This window comes from Triticum aestivum, chromosome 2D (genome assembly GCF_018294505.1).
Source record: "Triticum aestivum cultivar Chinese Spring chromosome 2D, IWGSC CS RefSeq v2.1, whole genome shotgun sequence".
Taxonomy (NCBI): domain Eukaryota; kingdom Viridiplantae; phylum Streptophyta; class Magnoliopsida; order Poales; family Poaceae; genus Triticum; species Triticum aestivum.
In genome coordinates, this window is record NC_057799.1 from 580,471,541 (window position 1) to 580,476,750 (window position 5,210).

The following is a 5,210-nucleotide window of genomic DNA, read 5'->3' on the forward strand; positions in this document are numbered from 1 at the left end:
TCCCAGTTCTAGACACGAACCGGGACCAATGGTCCTCGCTCCTGGCCCACATCCATTGGTCCCGGTTTGTGGCTGGAACCGGGACAGAAGGGGGGCCTTTAGTCCTGGTTCCAGCCACGAACCGGGACCAATGAGGTGCCTATATATACCCCCTCGCCGGCGAGCAGAGCACTCCACACTGCTCTGTTTTTTCTGGCCAGCGAGGGGATCGCTTTGTGTTGCTCTAGCTCACCTCCTATGCACATGAGGTGTTCGATGAAATGCCCGAGCCACACTACTTAAGCTTTCTCCTCTCCAAGCTCGACCTCCAAGCTCCATTTTCCTCAAGATTTGTCTAGGTTTAGCGGTCCGTCACGTCCCGTCCCCATCTTCACCGCCGTTGATCGCTCGCGCCGATCTCGTCGCGAGCACCACCGTGGTGAGCCTCTTGTTCTTATCTTCTTTCTAAAAGGAAAAAAATTCTTACTTGTAAGATTTAGATAGATACTTGTATAATTTTCTTACTTTTATTATTGTTTGTTATTATATAGTGCGATGGTTTTGGTATCCGCCCCCGTCGGCCCTCGTCTTGTCTATGATTCGGATGTGGTATATATTATCTTTTATAACTATTTGGTTCATTTGTTGTTTATGACAATTATGTCGACCAACGTGACATAGATCTTATTTATCTAGGAGGTATGTGAACCGGAAATTCCAACCGACCCTATTGTCGAGAGGTTAAATTTAATTTAAGAAGAAAATAATTACTTGAAGGAAAAAATAAAAAAAATTGAGGAGAAGATGATATTGGAGTTGTATGTTGCGGATGTCGTCGATGATCACAAGATCAAGATGGATGCAATGCGCATGAAGATTAGAAAGATTAGAAAATATGCCATTCATACCGAGGCTTGGTATCATTATGCCGTTGGATCAATTGCCTTGGTTGCGATTATGATCGCATTTGTTGTTGCATTGAAATGTTTTACATAGTTTCAATGTATGGTTTAATTAGATGCTCTGGATAGCTATATGTTATTCAATGAGAACTATGTATGTACTTTGGTTTTAATGTGATGATGAACTTCTATTAATTTGGTCACTTATCTATTCATGATGTTCTGTAATGGTTTTTGACACACTTAATTATATATAATGCACGCAGATGAACTGGCAATGGATGTACGGTGACAGACACACCTCCGAGTACATTAAGGGTGTGCATAATTTTCTCGAAGTGGTTGAGGCAAACAAGCAGAATGGTTTTATGTGTTGTCCATGCCCTATATGTGGGAATACGAAGTCTTACTCTGACCGGAAAATCCTTCACACCCACCTTCTTTATAAGGGTTTCATGCCACACTATAATGTTTGGACCAAGCACGGAGAAATAGGGGTTATGATGGAAGACAGCGAAGAAGAAGAGGACGATGAAAACTATGTGCCCCCTGAATATGGTGATGCTGCAATGCGGGAAGCTGAAGATCAAGAGGAACCAGACGATGTGCCCGATGATGATCTCCGCCGGGTCATTGTTGATGCAAGGAGACAATGCGAAAGTCAAAAGGAGAAGCTGAAGTTCGATCGCATGTTAGAGGATCACAAAAAAGGGTTGTACCCCAATTGCGAAGATGGCAACACAAAGCTTGGTACTGTACTGGAATTGCTGCAGTGGAAGGCAGAGAATGCTGCGCCTGACAAAGGATTTGAGAAGCTACTGAAAATATTGAAGAAGAAGCTTCCAAAGGATAACGAATTGCCCGATAGTACGTACGCAGCAAAGAAGGTCGTATGCCCTCTAGGATTGGAGGTGCAGAAGATACATGCCTGCCCTAATGACTGCATCCTCTACCGCGGTGCGTACGAGGATTTGAACGCATGCCCGGTATGCGGTGCATTGCGGTATAAGATCAGACGAGATGACCCTGGTGATGTTGACGGCGAGCGCCCCAGGAAGAGGGTTCCTACCAAGGTGATATGGTATGCTCCTATAATACCACGGTTGAAACATCTGTTCAGAAACAAAGAGCATGCCAAGTTGATGCGATGGCACGGAGAGGACCGTAAGAAAGACAGGAAGTTGAGAGCACCCGCTGACGGGTCGCAGTGGAGAAAGATCGAGAGAAAGTATCGGGGTAAGTTTGCAGGTGACCCAAGGAACGTATGGTTTGGTTTAAGCGTGGATGGCATTAATCCTTTCGGGGAGCAGAGCAGCAATCATAGCACCTGGCCCATGACTCTATGTATCTATAACCTTCCTCCTTGGCTGTGCATGAAGCGGAAGTTCATTATGATGCCAGTTCTCATCCAAGGCCCTAAGCAACCCAGCAACGACATTGATATGTACCTAAGGCCATTAGTTGAAGAACTTTTACAGCTGTGGAATGGAAAAGGTATACGTGTGTGGGATGAGCACAAACAGGAGGAATTTGACCTGCATGCGTTGCTGTTTGTAACCATCAATGATTGGCCTGCTCTCGGTAACCTTTCAGGACAGACAAACAAGGGATACCACGCATGCACGCACTGTTTAGATGACACCCAAAGTATATACCTGGACAAATGCAGGAAGAATGTGTACCTGGGGCATCGTCGGTTTCTTCCGACCAACCATCAATGTCGAAAGAAAGGCAAGCATTTCAAAGGCGAGGCAGATCACCAGAAGATGCCTGCCATGCGTACCGGTGATCACGTACTTGCTATGATTTACAGGTAATCTTTGGAAAGGGTCCCGGCGGACTATCTGTTCCGAATAACGCTGAGGGACACGCACCCATGTGGAAGAAGAAATCTATATTTTGGGACCTACCCTACTGGAAAGACCTAGAGGTCCGCTCTTCAATCGACGTGATGCACGTGATGAAGAACCTTTGCGTGAACCTGCTAGGCTTCTTGGGCGTGTATGGGAAGACAAAAGATACACCGGAGGCATGGGAGGACCTGCAACGTTGGCACGAAAAAGACGGCATGCCTCCAAAGCAGTATGAAGGTCCTGCCAGCTACGCTCTTACCAAAGAAGAGAAGGAAATCTTCTTTGAATGTCTGCTCAGTATGAAGGTCCCTTCTGGCTTCTCGTCGAATATAAAGGGAATAATAAATATCCCAGAGAAAAAGTTCCAGAAGCTAAAGTCTCATGATTGCCACGTGATTATGACGCAACTGCTTCTGGTTGCATTGAGGGGGCTTCTACCGGAAAATGTTCGATTAGCCATTGTGAAGCTACGTGCATTCCTCAATGCAATCTCTCAGAAGGTGACCGATCCAGAAATCATACCAAGGATAAGGAGTGATGTGGTGCAATGTCTTGTCAGTTTCGAGCTGGTGTTCCCACCATCCTTCTTCAATATCATGACGCACGTCCTAGTTCATCTAGTCGACGAGATTGTCATTATGGGCCCCGTATTTCTACACAATATGTTCCCTTGTGAGAGGTTCGTGGGAGTCCTAAAGAAATATGTCCGTAACAGCGCTAGGCCAGAAGGAAGCATCTCCTTGGGCCATCAAACAGAGGATGTCATTTGGTTTTGTGTTGACTTCATTCCTAGCCTTAAGAAGATTGGTCTCCCTCAATCGTGGTATGAGGGGAGACTGACTGGAAAACGCACGCTTGGAGGGGACTCAATAATATGTAGGGACGGGCATTCTTGGTCTCAAGCACACTACACAGTTCTACAGAACTCTACCTTGGTGACCCCGTATGTCAATAAACACAAGAACAGTCTGCGCTCCAAACACCCGGAGCAGTGTGACGACTAGATTACATGTGAACACATCAGGACTTTCGGCAGTTGGTTGGAAACACGTCTCAGAGGTGACAACATTGTTTCTGATGAGCTGTACTCGTTGTCCAGGGGACCATCTTTGATTGTATTGACTTACAAAGGATACGGGATAAATGGGAATACATTTTACACGATCGCCCAAGATCAAAAGAGCACCAACCAAAACAGCGGTGTCCGCTTTGATGCAGCAACCAAGAGAGGAAAGGACACATATTATGGTTACATAGTGGACATATAGGAACTTGACTACGGACATGATTTTAAGGTCCCTTTGTTTCAGTGCAAATGGGTCAATCTGTCAGGAGGCGGGGTACAGGTAGACCCACAGTACGGAATGACAACAGTGGATCTGAACAATCTTGGGTACACAGACGAACCATTCGTCCTAGCCAATGATGTGGCGCAGGTTTTCTATGTGTAGGACATGTCTACCAAACCGAGAAAAAGAAAAGATAAGGAAGCGAACACATCATACGATGAGCCAAAGCACCACGTTCTTTCAGGAAAAAGACACATTGTGGGATTGGAGGGAAAGACAGACATGTCTGAAGATTATGAAAAGTTTCATGAAATTCCTCCCTTCAAAGTCAAGGCTGACCCAAGCACCCTGTTAAACGATGAAGATTATCCATGGTTACGGTGCAATAAGCAAAGGACACAAGCGAAGAAAAAGTGAAGACTTTCTGTCTACAACTATTATGATGATGCCTTTAATCTGGAATATCACTGCAGTTACATGTGAAGAAATGAAATGCCTTTTGTAATAGATGAGTTTTCCTCCGAAACCCTGATACTTCGAAAGAGATTGTCCATTTTGTACATGAAGTGCATCCAGTTTTTGTCTTAACCCTCTCAACTTTTTAGCACATGCTATGTGGGTGAATTGATGATACCATGCCAACTTTCAACCTTTTTAGAGTTTATTTGTAGTGTTTTTCAATTTCAAGGTCATATAGCTCCAAAAATAAGTAAATGCATGAAAAATAACAAATGAAGTCACAAAGGGTTGAAATTGATGATGTGGCTTTGAATGGTGCATTTTGAACACACAAAAAGTCTAGAGTTCAAATAAGTTCAAAAAAATGAAATCCCTTTGTAACAGATGACTTTTCGTCTAAAACCCTCATACTTCGAAAGAGATTGTCCATTTTGTACACGAAGTGCATCTAGTTTTTGCCGTAACCCTCTCAACTTTTTAGCACATGCTATGTGGGTGAAATGATGATACCATGCCAATTTTCAACCTCTTCAGAGTTCATCTGAAGTGCTTTTCAATTTCAGGGTCATTTAGCTCATTCTAGTATAAAAAAAGAATGAACTGGAAAACTTTTATGAAACTCTAATAACAAAAATAATAAACTAGAAAACTTTAATGAAACTCTAATAGAAAAAAGAATGAACTAGAAAACTTTAATGAAACTCTAATAGCAAAAGGAATCAACTAAA